Raw genomic sequence first — 17716 nt, 5'->3', positions numbered from 1 at the left:
AGATCCAAGTCAGACTTCTGAGCTGCAGAAAATAAATTTGTGTTCTTTAGGCCACTCGGTTTGTGGTTATTTATTGTAGCAGCAATAGGAAACTAATACTTCTTGCTCAACCTGACCTTGGAGAACAGATGAATATTGGGATCAGAATTGCCCCCAAGAGGGTCCACCTGGGAGCAGTGTGCAAAATGGGTTAATTGGGCAGGACCAGAAAAAGAAAAATAGTCAGAGACCTATTTTTACCAGATTAGGCCCCCAATAAGATGTTGGAAGGCAACTAATGATGCAGAAATAAGGAAGCTGAGAGAAAAAAATATGCTATGCAGTGAGAATAAGCTTGTTTTTGGATTCTGTGCTATCCAGAAATTTGCGGATGCAATGTATTGTTAAAGCAATGTATTGTGTGAACTTACACAGATACAGGAGAATAATTCCAGTTTGGCGATACATTTCAAGATATCATTAAAAATACTGAAAACAAAACCAAGGTTTCTTGCTCCTGTTCATGCTTCTGAAGCATTTGTAAATCTTGATGCTTTTCCCTTCACATACTATTTTATGCACAATGCAGATATAGCCTTACACTGCAAATGCAGGCCTGTGTAAAAGTGACATCTTGTGTTGCTCTGATGCATTGCATTTCTTGTTCTCCCTGTCACAATTCCTCTGTTCTGGAAATTATTTTGCTTTTATTTTGCTAAAGAGCAAAGAAAGACTAAACTAAAATTATTGCAACATAAAGCATATGACTCATGGTATTAAAAATTATATTGTTCTCTATCTTATTTATAAATTATGTGATAGTGACAGGTAAATCATTCCAATGACAGAATTTATATCTGCTCTTGTACTGGATTGTAAGCCTGAGAGAGAAGAGTTTGATTTTTTAAAATTAAATTTAGTAGTTGTTATGAAGATGTCTTAGAACAAAAAAAAAAAAAAATCCACTGGTTTGAAATGTCTGGAAACTAGCCTGTTTTCTATTTTCAGGAAATGTTACTTTTCGTGGCTGATGAGGTCCTTGTGGTTTCAAGTGTGAGTATATTATCCTATCTCTTGCTGTAAATTCACTTCACTGCTAAGTTTGAGGCTCAATGGCAATTGTATCAAAACTTGCCAATTCATTTTAGGCCACAGATAGGATACTCACACACTTGAGTAAATAAAAAAGTATGCAAAATTCTGGAAAAATATCAATGTGATCAATAAAATTAACTATGAGGATGTCAAATGTTCCCTTCTCCCCCATGGTTAACAGGCTGGTATCAGAAATACTAGAGAGAGAAAATCTTTCCAGCAGGTTAGTAAGGATTAAGGTGACATGATGCAATCTAGAATAATGGGGAACAGAAAAGAATATATGGTTGAACACGAAAAAGAAAACTAAATGAAAGAAACAGCATGCCATATGACCACCACAGATAGAGAGGGAGAGAAAAGCCCAAAGTTTAAAGCTAAAAGAGAAAGGAAGGTCTGAAATCTCGAATAATAAAACTAGGGGACTGCTGGGAAGAAACACTCTGGAGAAGAAAGAAAAAGTGCCTAGATCAAAGATCGATGAGACAGAATCTTAAACGAAGAGGAATAAATGGTTGTCAAAGGCAGAGAAAACCACAGAAGCTAGAAGCTGGCTGTTGGAGAACGTGATTACAGATCCCATCCTTAGATGGGAATGAGACCGAAGGATATGAGGGAAGGATATAACTTCACTTGTATCATTAAACAGTAAATTGCCGCTGGTACAAACTCATTCCCTCAAAGTTTACAGCCCCCCCAAAATGAAGGAAAATAACAACTGTTAGCTGTGGTAAAGACAAAGTGGTTGGTCAAATCTGACACCTAGATTTGAAGCTTGGATTTCACTTGTTTTTTGATCTTTGCAAGTTCCCTAACTATTCATCTTGTTTCCTCATCTGTAAAGTGAAGACAGCTGCCCCTTTTTCCTAACGTTATTGTGAGGGAGAAGTGAGATGAGAAACTCTCCTTGTGCGTAGTGGCCAGTAATCAGTAGATACTAAAACTTCATTAATGATTGGTTGGGAGATTGGCTTTAGCTCTTTCTTGCCTAAGTAAATCATAATGACATACACACACGCGCGATCAATAAGAGAAATAGATTTCTAAAATTGTTTTTGTATTAAATGTGGAGATGGGGAAGACGATTACTCCCCTTTCTTGGCCAAAAAGAATAGTCAAGGACAACAGAGAAGTTTGGGGGCAGGCCACTTGTCAAAGGTAGAAATTTTAATCTCTTTGCATATTGTTTCCCACATTAGCATACAGAGGTTGTGGTGGGAATAATGTTATACAGTTGATCTTTGAATAATGCAGGGTTTAGGGGTGCTGACCTCCATGCATTTGAAAAATCTATATATAAATTTTAACTCCACCAAAATTTAACTATTAATAGCCTACTGAGAAAGCAAGAGAAAATACAGTGGTATTAAGAAAACCAGTGTTATTTTAAAAGTCATAATAGAAAATACATTTACTATTCACTAAGAGGAAGTGGATTATCATAAAGGTCTTCAACCTCACCTTCAACATTGAGTAGACTGAAAAGGAGGAGGAAGAGCAGGGTTTGGTCTTGAGGGGTTGGCCTTGCTGTCTTAGGAGTGGTAGCGGGTGAAGAAAATCTGTGTGCAGGTAGACCCACGCAGTTCAAATTTGTGTTGTTCAAGGGTCAGCTATACAGTTCACTGTGTTTTAATCCCACAAGATCAGGGATAATTTACCTGGGATAAAGTATGGTCTGTGGGCTGCCTGCAACATTACCCACCATGATGCCTCTTCAAACTGCAAAGTCCTGGAGTCATACCCAGACCTTCTAAAACACATCTCTAGGAGTGGAACTCAATGACCTAATGTTTGTAGCAAGATCTCTGGGTAAGTCTGGAGTACCTTAAAGTTTGAGACACTTTTAGCTAAGAGAGCTTGCAGCACCTTCATGTTTACATGGAAATTATCATCTTTTTTAGTGTGATTAACATACCAAATATTTTCTAGTTGATGAAAAACAATCTTTAATTTCTCAGAAACATTCCCAAATTATTCAACTGATGGCATCTTCCTTTTCCTGAGCATTATTTTGAAGTTCAGTTAGCAATTTTAAGTTTATCAAGCTACATTCATTGACTTTCTGAAGCATTTAATATTTTTGGAGGAGTAGTTTTCAACGGTGATTGGGTGGTATTTTTTTAAAAGAGGGAAGTCAGGTTGACCTTGTGCCACTTGATGATATATCTCCTAGTGATTCTGATGACTGTACTGCCTCTGTCCTGGCTGAGAACATTGTTTTCAGCAGCCCTTACATCCTATAGCAGAAAACTGGATTTGGGTTCTTGGCACATTTCCTCAACTCACACAGTTATATAAGTTGGTAGAGGAGGATCTACTTCAGCACAGTCCAAATATCTGTTTGATGTGGCTTATCATGGCACTTCCTATTGGAAATAATGCAACTACTACAGAGCACAGGGCAACCAGGGTGAGTCTATAGAACAGTGGCAAGGCCTGCATGAATGAATTGAATAAACTGTAGTGTGGAAAGGCAGTCAACCGTAGGAGAATCCAGATAGAGGATATGTGAAAACTTTATGCAGCATTCAGAAAACTAAAGAGAAGTAAGAAAATAAAATAGGGTTTGTTTTCCCAGCTTCAATTTTACAAGCTGCATTAAGATCAATTCAAATAAGTTGGTTAAATGGAAGGAACTAAACATCTACCATGTCTGTAAAATCTCCTACCCATCTCTTAAGCATTTTACTTAATTGTCTCTAATCATTCTAATATCTTTACTCACCACATCCGGCCCATACAGAGATGATCATTTATTACTTCAACCCATCACTGTGACTTGTAAATGCCTCCAGTATAGCATCTGCTGTGTTATTCTACAACCATATCTTTGTTTGTTTAATGCCCTGGAAAACGATGACCTACTTAAGACAGAGGCTAGGTCTCCTTTAGCTTTATACCCCTAGTACTTAGCACAGGGCCTGGCACATGATAGGAGACAAATGTATATGTGTTTAATAACTGAAGTTATGGTAAGGGGTTGAATACGTTTTTCCTGTCTTTAAGGAGGACCATTTTAGTAAGGAGGTAAAGGCGAGCATACAAATTACTATGTTGTAAGGTAGAGTAAGGTTGGAGTCATCAGAGATTTCATCTAATTAAGGGGATTTCAAAAGGCTTGGCAGAAAAGATGGTGCTCAAGATAGGACTTAAGGAATTAATAGGTTTTCAACAAATGGAGTGTGTTTGGAGGAAAGTAGCTATTTCAGATAAGTGAAACAGCACGAACAAAGATAGAGGCAAAATCTCAGGGAATATTGAGTGAACAAAGCGAAGGCCATCCTGAATAGAATTCACTGTAACAATGGCAATTAGATTTTATCTCATAGGTCATATATTACAACTGGTGGAAGCTGCCTGTATTGAAGATCATTTCTGGGCCCAGTCTGAGTTCAGCATGCAAGAATGTCATAATCAATTAAAAAAATTGTGGCAATGGATACAGGAGAATACTATCTCTGATTTAAGGCTCTTAGAACTCACCATTTTTATATAAATGGAAGAATTCTAATGTTTTTCCAAACATTTATTTTGGCAGATACTACATTGACTATGTGCCAAACTCCAAACTAGGTGCTGAACAAATATAACAGTAGCAAAGGTAATGATGGCACCTAAGAAGATTAAGCTTCCAATAGGAAATAGTCATTAAATATTTTCACAAATAATTATATAATTACAATTGTGATTATCATCATGAAGATCAATTATCAGGTGCTATGTCTTTACAAAGGAAACTGTCCTGATAAATGGGGTCGAGAAAACTGCCCTGGCTAAGTGATCTGTAAGCTGCCACTGGAACGATCCCTCTCCCTAGGTGGGATATAGGGAAATCAGTGCTCCTTGATATCTGTTGGATGCTTCAAGTTTTGAGAGTCTCACATTTCTCCTTATTAATACAGCATTCTCACAATTAGTTAAAACATCTTAGAGAAGTGGAAAAAAGAAGAGCATATTTTCTTAAATTAGTAGTTCTCATAGTGTGGGCCCTGGACCAGCAACATCATCCTCCCCTGGAAAATTGTTAGGAATGCATGTTCTTGGATCCTACATCACACCTACTGAATCAGAAGTTCTAGAGTTGGAACCTAGCAAAGATGTGTTTTAGCAGGCCCTCCTGGTGATTCTAATGCACAGTAAGGTTTGATAACCACTGCCCTGAACTAAAATGCACACTTTCAAACAGAAGGAGGTTTTCAGGAAAAGGGAGAAGTTTCTTTTAAAGAGTTTCTTTCTCAGTAACAACAACAACAACAAACATAGACATAAATTAAATTCCTCACTGAACGCTTAGAAGGTACAAAGAGTTTGGTGTCAAGACATTTCGATATTTAGATATTCTAAAAAGAGACATAAAAATTTGGTGGTGTCTGGTGGTCCATTTACTTCTTGTAGGATCCTAGAAAATACAATTGGTGTTTATGAAAAATTGGCTCATCGTGACTGCTGTCTGTAAGATAAAACAGGCTTTTTCCTCCCCAAGCTGTAGTATGTTTGTATATGCTCGCTTTCACAAGAGTCTCAATGAAGATTAAAGAACAAACATATTTGAAGAACTTCTGTCACAGTGGAATAGAATGAATCACCACAGTGCCCTGGACTGAGCTTCCAAAATGCTTTGGTCAAATGGCAAACTAAGACAAAAAAAATTACAAATATCTTACAATTTACAATTATAAATAGAGGAGACAGTGAAAACTGAAAATATCTTTTCAGCTTGGAAAGCTGTACTTTAGGAGATCTACTGTATCTTAGGAATATAGAAAGAGAGATTTCTGTTTTTACTACAGTACATTGGTCCAACCGAAGGTGCAGTTTGTGAGTAGAAAACTCTGGTGTCCAGAAAATCTGTGAGAGTTGCAACTATTAAAGACATCATGTTACTGTTACTCTTGGATTATCAATGTCATCTAAACCCTTGCTACTCAACACAGCATCAGCATCACCAGGAAGCTTGTTAAAAATGTAGAATCTCAAACCCCACCTCACATCCACTAAATCACAATCTGTGGATTACCATGATCTGCCAGTGTATTAGTTCACTCTCAGGCTGCTAATAAAGACATACCTAAGACTGGATAATTTATAAAAGACAGAAGTTTAATGGACTCCCAGTTACACATGGCTGGGGAGGCCTCACGATCATGGTGGAAGACGAAGAAAGAGCAGGGGACATCTTACCTGACGGCAGGCAGGAGAGAGTGTGTGTAGGGAAACTCCTCTTTATAAAACCATCGGATCTCATGAGATTTATTCACTGTCACAAGAACAGCACAGGAAAGACCTGCCCCCATGATTCAGTTACTTCCCACCTGGTCCCTCCTCCAACAGGTGGGAATTATGGAGGCTACAATTCAAGATGAGATTTGGGTGGAGACACAGCCAAACTATATCAGCCAGTTATGCAGATGCCCATTAAAGTTTGAGAAGTACTGATGAATTTACATCATCCAAGTTTGAGAAGTACTGACAGACTTACGTCATTCTTGAGTTGACGCCAGATTTCCATCACATATAGGAAAATTTTACTGTTGGTAATTTTCCTGTATGGAATTCTGGTGTCAACTCAAAAATCTGTTACTGCATGCTAATCTAAAACTGGTTAATTGCAAATACTGGCAATAGAAGATATCCTGAGTTTCAACATAAAATAATGAGGAAAAATTTTAAAAAGTCAAATCGATATGTAAATAAAGGTATTTGAAAATTGTTTATTGAGGAAGAGTAAGTGAAAACCAATTGGTCTATAATGTTGCAATAGCTCAGTGATAAGGTCTATTTTATATGACACTTCCCAAGAGATTCCATTAGAGCAGAAGTCAAAACAAATCCCTTTTGCTAAAAGGAAAAGCCTTAGTGGAAGATAAAAGGTAATTAATTATACCTGAAATCTGCACAATGAACTGAGAGCAATATACCATTGAAAACCAAAGGATTATTGCTGTCTATTAACGGTAAGAATGTCTACTGTACTAGAAAAAAAACCTTAATTTTTATAGTTTCTGAGTATGTTAATTCCCCAAACAGATACTTGGGTGACATTTATGGTAACTCTGGAAAATTTTCCCTCTCTTTAAACACTGGAATTTGCATTTTCTAATGTTGCATACATGGTAAAACATTGTCATGGAGGGAGTAAGTTATTCAGAAGTAGATTCACCCTACAATAATATCAACACTTGCATTTCCAAGCTCATTGATTTTTTTTTTTTTTTTTTTTTTTTTTTACCTTAATGAGTACTGGAATTAGTAGAGTACAAAGAGCCCTATATCGGTTGAAAATCTTCTCACAACTCAATTTAATTTAATTTGAAAATAGCTGTTTTACTGTCTCTCAAACTAAATTTAAGAAATCAAACAGAGCATTAACATGTTAATTAATAAGAGGTTCAGTGGGAAGGTAGGAAATGATTAGTTGCATTACGATTCCTTCAGAATTTCTCTAGGAAACTCATTAAAGGGCTCTTCAGAAGTGCTTTCCTGAAAAGATGACAAACACATGGCATATGTTCTCCAGGAATCTCGAGGTGCATGTAAAGCCTGTGTCTGGCTTCTCTCCACAGTGTGGAGACTCACAGCTGTGTTCAAAAGGGGACACTCACCACAGTGGCATTTAATGAGTGATGCACAGCATGTCCTAGGTCAGACGTATGCACCAATTTGGAAGGCAAGAGGTCAAACTCAATGTTTCCAATGCAAAGGCAGTGGTTTTCTTTGAGCTGGCCAAGGAAGACATATTCTATGTTTTTCTTCTAGGAATCAGAGATGAGATGAAGAATTCCCCAAGTAACCTACATTTTATAGCTCTTTACATTTAAATTTTTCATAAATATTAACTCATTTGATCTCAGCCACTCTAATAATTAGATTTGGTGGGCATAATTCCCAGAGGAAGCAAAGTATTGTTAAACTCACTTTAGGTGCCCTGTTGCAGGTGGTCAATAAGCTTCAGCTTCTGTCTCTGCCTCATTACCTTTTTTCCACATTGAAGCAGACAGGTTTCCAAAAAGTATTTTAGATGCTTAAATGAATATGTACAATTTCAGATAAAATATGATTTAGGTATCAGGATAAAAAGGTAGAGGTTATGAAACTAGTACTGATCATACAAAGCCTTATATTCTTGCTAGAGGAAAACCCCAGGGTTGGATCTCACCCTGTGCCAGCCAGTGGAAGAAGAAAACCAAATGTCCTTTTAGCAGTGGTTCTCCAAAGTGTGGTTCCTAACCCATAGTATCAGCATCACTTTGGAACTTGTCAGAAATGCACATGTTGGGGCTCCACTCCAGACCTACTGAGTTAGAAACTCTGGATGTGGGGACTCATCCTCTCCGATTTAACAAGTCTTGCAGGTTATCTGATACACGCTCAAATGTGAGAACTACTGTATTATGGAATTAGCCATAAGAGAAAAGTTGAATAGTTGCTAATGAGAGGATTATTTACATGAGATGGGGTCTTTTCTATTTTGTTCTCCTTTGAGTTTCTACCACAGAAACCATCATATAGCACACATGATATAATTTCTTGAATCAATACACCATTCCTCAAAATACGTTCCAAAAGTTATTTTAGAGTATGTACTGTTTAATGTAGCAAACAATTATAAATAATAAACAGAGCAGCACAGTTCACAGGATTTTTATAATAATGATAAATGGAGTCATGACTTAAACTAATTGCATGAATAGCCAGTACTACATAAGCTAGAATGGCTGTTCTTAAACTCAGCTATTCAGACCTGGCCTGATCATCAGAATTACCTGGAGTGGTCCAATAATTCTGATACCTTCAATAGGTCTAAAGCAGGACCCAGAATATGGAATTTTAAAATGATTCTCTCTAAATCCTTATATGGGCATATATGTATATAAACACATACACTCCCATATACCTATATAACTGTTTTCAAGAATTGTGTTACTGTTTCAATTAAACATATAATTAAATATACACACACATTTTATTGGAAAATTGGCGCTTGCTCATTCGAAAACAAGCACAGAAATTTATAAAAGTGAAACTCCCTCTGTCCCATCTCACTCTGAGGAAGAACCACAATTTATAGTCTGGTAGCTTTTTCTGAGCACAAATTTTTATATGCGTTAACTCAAATTATGTTTTTTTTTTTTTTTTTTTTTTTTTAACAGAAAAAGGATAAGAATTATTCTACTGTCTTTCAACTTGCAGTTTTCATTTAATGTATTTTGGACAACATTGCATGCTGATAGATAGAGGGCTAATTTATTTGTTTTAATGACTACACAATATTCTAAAATATAAATATATTTAGTCATTTCTCTGTGGACAGTGAAAACTACAAATAATGTTACAATAAATATCATTTAGAATCTTTTACTGGAGAAATCTTAGAAATGGAATTCAGAAGTGAAGGAAAGAAGTATGCAAATTTAATTTAAAAATAAAATGAATTGAATGTAAATGATTTTAAGTGAAGGTATATTAATGAGAACAACTCAGAAAATAAATGACCTAAGAACCACAATGTTTGTGCAACTGGCCCAGGAGGGTAAAGGGGAGGTAAGTTTTCTGCAGGTTGATCATGAATGATTTCCTCCCATGTCCCTCATACCCATGCTGTGAGAAGCTGTGTTCCAGAATCTACCTGCATAACCTTATTTAACATCCAAAATCCCCATTCAACATAAATGTAAAGGTAGGATGTTTTCATTTATTTTGAGATAACTAAAATTTTTACACAATAAGTTTTATAATGTCTTAAGTTGACTCTTCTATTTTCTATTTGTGTATAATAAGACAGCAAAAAATAATGAAAGAGAAAAGCAGAAATAGAGTCTGGCAGTCCTTGAGAAGCAAGAAACTAGATTACTCTAGTTATTTCACCCAACATTTTCATAATTTGATTTATAAAATTTCTTCTTACATCTTAATACTACTATGTGTTTTGTGATTTCTTCTGTAAATTTAATGAATAAACATTAGTTTAATGTTCATAACTTTCTGTCACTTTATAGATTTAAACTTACTGTAATAATTCCTTTTTTTCTTTTTTTTATTATTATACTTTAAGTTCTAGGGTACGTGTGCATAACGTGCAGGTTTGTTACATATGTATACTTGTGCCATGTTGGTGTGCTGCACCCATCAACTCGTCAGCACCCATCAACTCGTCATTTACATCAGGTATAACTCCCAATGCAATCCCTCCCCCCCACTCCCCTCCCCATGATAGGCCCCAGTGTGTGATGTTCCCCTTCCCGAGTCCAAGTGACCTCATTGTTCAGTTCCCACCTATGAGTGAGAACATGCGGTGTTTGGTTTTCTGTTCTTGTGATAGTTTGCTGAGAATGATGGTTTCCAGCTGCATCCATGTCCCTACAAAGGACACAAACTCATCCTTTTTTATGGCTGCATAGTATTCCATGGTGTATATGTGCCACATTTTCTTAATCCAGTCTGTCACTGATGGACATTTGGGTTGATTCCAAGTCTTTGCTATTGTGAATAGTGCCACAATAAACATACGTGTGCATGTGTCTTTATAGTAGCATGATTTATAATCCTTTGGGTATATACCCAGTAATGGGATGGCTGGGTCATATGGTACTTGTAGTTCTAGATCCTTGAGGAATTGCCATACTGTTTTCTATAATGGTTGAACTAGTTTACAATCCCACCAACAGTGTAAAAGTGTTCCTATTTCTCCACATCCTCTTCAGCACCTGTTGTTTCCTGACATTTTAATGATTGCCATTCTAACTGGTGTGAGATGGTATCTCATTGTGGTTTTGATTTGCATTTCTCTGATGGCCAGTGATGACAAGCATTTTTTCATGTGTCTGTTGGCTGCATGAATGTCTTCTTTTGAGAAATGTCTGTTCATATCCTTTGCCCACTTTTTGATGGAGTTGTTTGTTTTTTTCTTGTAAATTTGTTTGAGTTCTTTGTAGGTTCTGGATATTAGCCCTTTGTCAGATGAGTAGATTGCAAAGATTTTCTCCCATTCTGTAGGTTGCCTGTTCACTCTGATGGTAGTTTCTTTTGCTGTGCAGAAGCTCTTTAGTTTAATGAGATCCCATTTGTCAATTTTGGCTTTTGTTGCCGTTGCTTTTGGTGTTTTAGACATGAAGTCCTTGCCCATGCCTAAGTCCTGAATGGTATTACCTAGGTTTTCTTCTAGGGTTTTTATGGTATTAGGTCTAACATTTAAGTCTCTAATCCATCTTGAATTAATTTTCATATAAGACGTAAGGAAAGGATCCAGTTTCAGCTTTCTACTTATGGCTAGCCAATTTTTCCAGCACCATTTATTAAATAGGGAATCCTTTCCCCATTTCTTGTTTCTCTCAGGTTTGTCAAAGATCAGATGGCTGTAGATGTGTGGTATTATTTCTGAGGACTCTGTTCTGTTCCATTGGTCTATAGCTCTGTTTTGGTACCAGTACCATGCTGTTTTGGTTACTGTAGCCTTGTAGTATAGTTTGAAGTCAGGTAGCGTGATGCCTCCAGCTTTGTTCTTTTGACTTAGGATTGTCTTGGTAATGCAGGCTCTTTTTTGGTTCCGTATGAACTTTAAAGCAGTTTTTTTCCAATTCTGTGAAGAAACTCATTGGTAGCTTGATGGGGATGGCATTGAATCTATAAATGACCTTGGGCAGTATGGCCATTTTCACGATATTGATTCTTCCTATCCATGAGCATGGTATATTCTTCCATTTGTTTGTGTCCTCTTTTATTTCACTGAGCAGTGGTTTGTAGTTAATAATTCATTTTTAATAAAACAGAATCTTCAATGTCTTTGTGTAGGGTAGTTTAGACAGTCAATTTAGAATTAATTTTAGTGTACCTTTTTGTGTTCTTCTTTAAAAGTCAGTAATTGATATGTTCTTTTATTCTCTTAAACATGCTTTAGATATTTTTTTCAATTTAATCAAATCTCAATCAGTTAGACACATATACAGTTACAAAGACTGGCAGAATTTGATCATAAATATTTATGCCTCACTTTTACAACTATAGATAATACTAATAATAAGACATGGCTTTTCTTAAAGTTTTGAGACTGAGCTAGAAAAATGTCTACAAGATAGAGATAAAGTAAATTGATTACACACATCTATGGTATTATGAGATTATGTAAATAAATTCCTTTAATTTTTAAGTACTTACATAGTACTTATTCTGTGTCATGCTCTTTCAAGAGAGATTATTAGTCAATGTATTCCTCCTAGCAGTGCCATAAAATAGATGCTATTATTAATCCCACTTTATTAATGTGAAAACAAAGAAAAGATGTTAAGAACATTGTTGTTGAGCAAATAACAAATCTTGATATTTTAAAAGTATGCTAGAAAAAAAATTCTCAGCAGATTACCTAAATGGTTAAAGGGATAAGAAATAGGGAGGAAGGAAGAAACCCCAAAGAATTTAGGGCAATTTTGCCCAGGAAAAAATGTGATAATCTATATAAAAAGGCATAGCACAGAATAATAAGATCCAATGAATGGTTTAATGAACCACAATCACAGCATAATCCCATAGTTTGAGGGATGATGTATAAAGATGACTTGGTTAGAATCAACAATGTTTAAAAAAAAAAAGGTTTCTTTTAGCTCCATGTTTTATGAATGGTTTACATGTAATAAACTCGATTAGCCCTTGTTGCAAAACACATTCTTTTTCCACCTTCTTTGGGGATGCCATGACATCAACTGCAAAACATAAAATGCAAATTTAGGATATAAACAAAATACTCCTTTTTGACAAATTTAATTTCTCAGGTTTATATAAGTAGGAAAACCAGAAAGAGCTGACTTCTCTGCCATTATCTTCCATCCACATGTTAAAAAGCTTTGTCCATTTTGCTAAGGAAGTTTCAGCCATCTGTCCTCTGAAAGTATGAAATTACTGAGTTCAAAGTGGAGAACAGTGTTCAAAGCAAACATCATGGTATTAACCATTTTCTACCTAATAAGCTGGAACATAGTTCAAGTTTGAGGTTTACCTAGTTTGGAAGGTGTTTATCAATATCTTGAAGTTTTAAAATAAAATATTTCCCCACAAACTGATAAGCTTTCCATTTATAAACAGCCCAGTAAGATAGGCTGCTCTTCAGTGTTTATCCAAACTGGCAATTTTGGTGTAAAACTTTCACTTGCCACGAATGACTGGATTAAGGACAGGTTTAAAACCTGCTTTCTCCAGAAACTGTAATTGGCTCAAATGGAACAATTTGATGCTATCTTATCAAGAGGGAAACATCAGAAATTAGGCCTAAGCAGAAAAGACAAGTGAGTATGTGGGTAAATAGAAGGCTTCTGAAAACCTTGCCTTGTATAACCTGTATTGGTAAATAGTATGCCACACTCCAAAAAAGGAGGACATGGGTTTCATTATTTTACACAGATGCAAAATTATGAACACCAATCAAGGAAAACTTTCAAGTATTAGACAGTAAATTAGTGTCTTTCATGTTTTGACCAAGCAGCACAACATGATGCAGCTGATCACTCTCCTCCTTGAAACTCCTCCTTCACCTACCTTCTAAGGCATCACATGCTCCCAGACCTCACTGGCACTACCTTCTTCATCTCCTGGGCTGATCACTCCTGATTCCCCCAAATTCTGCAAGTTGGAGTTCCCCAGCCTTCAGTCTTCTTATCTTTCCTCTTATAAACTATGCTGGTTTCTTTAACTTAGAACCAGTCACGCTAATATTAAAAGTATTCTAGTTTCTGCCTTTTGTTTTACCATGATTTCAGAAATGTCTATGAAACTTAGTCAACTTGCCTTATGTATTAGGAGACATGAAACCTTTAGTAGATAACACTTTAGACAATCAAAGAATTATAATTTCAAATAATTTATTATCCAGATTATCATATATCACACTCTGTGCTAGACACATAACATACATTATTTTATTTAACATCAGAGCAATCTTTTAGGTAGTGAATGTTGTCCCCATTTAACCGATGAGCAGTCATTCCAAGGTCACGTACCCAGGCATACAACAGTAGATGACATTTGAGTGCTTACTCTGTGCTCTCTGCCACCTTAGCTTCCTAACTTTCCCAGTCATCCTATTAGGTAGCTGGTATTATTTTACAAGTGAGAAAACTGATTTAGAAGGATGGCAACACTAATAGGTAGACTATTTACAGTTTAATTTTTTAAACTCTAAAGTTACTGTCTCTTTATGTCAGCATAGTATCTTCTGGAGAGGGAAAGAAGAAACAATGTCTAGACAAGGTGCTAGAAAGACCCCGGGAAGACACAGGTGAGCTAAGAAAACAGTAGAAACTGGGTAATTAAAAGTCAACATAATAGCTGGAAACTTGGCCAAGGAGATATAAAAAGAAAGAAAAACCAAAAGAGAGACTGTGTAGATGAACTTTGTCTGTTTACAATTTTTGTCTAAGGCCACATCTGCAGGCTGCTCCCACCGCATGTTATCTAAGTTGTTAATGTACCAATACTAATAGCTACTGAAATTCTTTCATAAAAATGAAAATCATTTCCCTTTTGATTTGCTAGTTTTTCCTCTTGGTAAATAAAGATTTGTTTTTTAGTAATAACTGACCTGCCCTAAGGGTTCAACACTTTCCTCTGATCGCAAATCTTGTGCTAGGTCTTTAAGTTACGATTCATGAAACTAAACAATAAACAAAAAAAGATTCTCTTACTGTGGTTTCTGCTTTTCTCTTTTAAAGATATATTTTTAAGATCTAATAATGTTAATATGATGAGCTTAGCTAACTGTATACGATTGATTCTAAAAATTGTACATTGAAATTATCTTTTAGACATCTAAGAAAGCTCATGTTCTAATTTCTTCATTTAGTCATTTTATTAGTCCACTCTCATGCTGCTATAAAGAACTACCCTAGACTGGGTAATTTATAAAGGAAGAGGTTTCATTGACTCACAGCTCTGTATGGCTGAGGAGGCCTCAGGAAACTTACAATCATAGTGCAAGGGGAAGCAGGCACATCTTACATGGCAGTGTAGGGGGCTGAGAGAGAGAGAGAGAGATTGAGAGAGAAGCGAAGGGGAAACAGCCCCTTATGAAACCAATAGATCTCAGGAGAATGCACTCACTCTCAGGAGAATAGCATGGGGGAAACTGCTGCCAAGATTCAATCACCTGCTTTCCTCAACACACAGGCATTACAGGTCCTTCACTCGACACATGAGGATTACAGTTTGAGATGAGATTTGTGTGGGGACACAGAGCCAAAGCATATCAGTCGTTAAATGTTTGTCAGACACCTATATGACAGACTCTGAACTAGACACAAAGATTTTCAGCATCTTATTTCCTGGTTTAGAAGTTCATGGCCAAACCATAAAGGACACAGATAAATAAGAAACTCTGAACCAATATATAACACACACACACACACAAAGAAAACTAACAGAAAAACATGAGGAAATTTATAATTTCTCATGAAATGAAGTCCAGGGTAACAAGTTTAAATGCTGGTTGAATCAGCAGTTATAAGATATTGCTCATTAGCAGGCCAACAGACTTCAACACTCATGCTTGGAAATAAACTTGACTGGTGGGGTGAGACAACAACTCTGCTAGGTGAAAGGAAAATGATGGTTGAGAGACAGGACACAGATTGTAGCCAACTGGTCACAAGCAGTCAAAGACTTTGGGCATGAGTCACTAGTTTTCACAGAAAAGATAGATATGACTCTTCAATTCAAAAGGCCTGTTAGGGGACCTCAGATAAGAGAGTGGCTACTGTCCAAGAGATCATTCAGGCAGATTTTGTAGAGCAGAAAGAATACAGGACCGGGAAAAGACTCATTTAGGACATTAATATATAAGGGGCAAATCAACAGGAGATGGACGTGAAGTAGAAGGCTATGAGACAACTGGAGGTATAAGGGGTAAATCAGGAAGAAACACTGCCCTTGAAGGTAGAGAGCACTGCTTCAAAAAGGAAGAAGTGCTCAGCATTGTTTGAAAAATCGTTTAGATAGTAAGAAGATGTAAATAAGTGAATAAACCACTGGATTTGTCAGTCAGAAGGCCAGAGTTGAACTGTTTGCAAGGCCAGAGGTCATAGCAGTGACAGCAGGGCCTCTAGAGCTAGAGTTTTTGAATTAAAACGCTGGCACCACCACTCACTGTGTTACCAGAGGCAAATGATTTAATCTTTCTGTGCCTTGTGTTTAGCATCTACAAAATAGATATAATGTAGTACTTACTCCAAAAGATTATTGTGAAAATTAAGACAATATTATTAAAGCTCTTAAGACACCGATCTAAGACTTACTGGTTGTCAGGGTTCAATAATACAGTATATATTTAATGTAGAATAATGGTAGCAGAAACCAATTGGTAGTGAATTGAAAAGTGAGTAAGATATGGAATAGGAGAACAGTGGAGCTTCAAGAAGTTTTTCAGTGAAGGGTAAGGAAGAAAAGACAGCAGTCTGATGAGAGAGAGGCTTACAAGAAGTATGAGCTTTTGTTGTTTTTGTTTATTAAGGATGACAAAGATTTGGTCATTAAAAAAATATCCTAGCCCTCCACAGGCTCACGCCCAAACCCCTGCTCGTGGAAGAGGCCCCTGCTAGAACATGGACCCTTCCATGCCTAAGTGACTGGGCTGCCCACTGGACAGAGGGCTAAGATCATGGTGGGGTGCTTGGACATGTGAGTGGAGATGTCAGGCAAGGCCAGAATTCTGGGGGGAAGACATGGATTACCAAGAGTACAACCCAGAAATTCACATGCACATGAGCTGAAGCTTCAAGCCTCCAGGCACAAGTCCCATCCTCCCATTGAATATCTTACGAAATAGTTTCAAAGATAAAAGTGTTAAGAATCTCAAGACAGCCACCACAGAGCATGGAACTCCAAATATTGGGCCTTTCTCAATAGAAGGCCCTTTGCTACTGCTTTGGTGCCATGGCTGTGAAGCCTGCCTGCTCTGGCAGATAAGTATATTAATCACCTTCCTCCCTTTCTCTATTGGTGCCATAAATAAAGTGGCAACCAGCTCTCCACTGAGCCAGTAGTACCACAGTGTGCTTAGTAGGGGGCCTCTCACTCACACCTTTACTGGGTACCAAGTGGGTCCGGTCATGAAGACTGCAAGACCTTGAAGGTTGCCTTTTATCCTTGGGTTGGGGCAATGGCTTCCTTGGAATGGGAGACTGATTTTCCTGCCCCCAGCCGGGGACCCACATTTTTATTTTGAACTGGGCTCTGAAAATTCTGTAACTGACCCCATGTTAAAGGCTAGGCAAGGGAAGTGAACATTAGCTTTTCAAAACCATTGGAAAACCTCTTATGATGGAATAGAGGTGGCAAAGAAGTAAGCTCACATGTTCATGCCTAAGGTATGCAGGGGCATTTTGCCAGTGAGGTAGGGTTTTAATATTCTTGTCTTAATCCATTCATGCTGCTATGGCAACATACCTGAGACTAGATAACTTATAAAGAACAGAAATTTATTTCTCACAGGTCTGGAATCTTGTAGTCCAAGATCAAGGTCCTGGCAGGTTTGACATCTGGTGAGAGCCCAAGTCTCCATTTCCATGATAGTGCTTTGCTGAGGCATCGTCCAGAGGGGAGGAATGTTATATCCTCACATGGCAGAAGAGATGAAAGAGGCAAAAACAGCACCAAACTCCCTCTG

General features: G+C 37.1%; 1 long non-coding RNA gene across 1 annotated transcript in view; it reads left to right on the top strand.

The window, feature by feature from the left end:
- Positions 1–17716, top strand: part of LOC104665501 — a 66762-nt gene that overhangs the window by 4583 nt on the left and 44463 nt on the right. Inside the window, exon 2 of the long non-coding RNA XR_748413.1 lies at positions 14267–14335. This is a non-coding gene — a long non-coding RNA (uncharacterized LOC104665501). The remainder of the gene's footprint in view (positions 1–14266; positions 14336–17716) is intronic.

This window comes from Rhinopithecus roxellana, chromosome 3 (genome assembly GCF_007565055.1).
Source record: "Rhinopithecus roxellana isolate Shanxi Qingling chromosome 3, ASM756505v1, whole genome shotgun sequence".
NCBI lineage: Eukaryota > Metazoa > Chordata > Mammalia > Primates > Cercopithecidae > Rhinopithecus > Rhinopithecus roxellana.
Note: the sequence above shows the minus strand (reverse complement) of the source record. Positions and strands in the feature narration are given on the sequence as shown.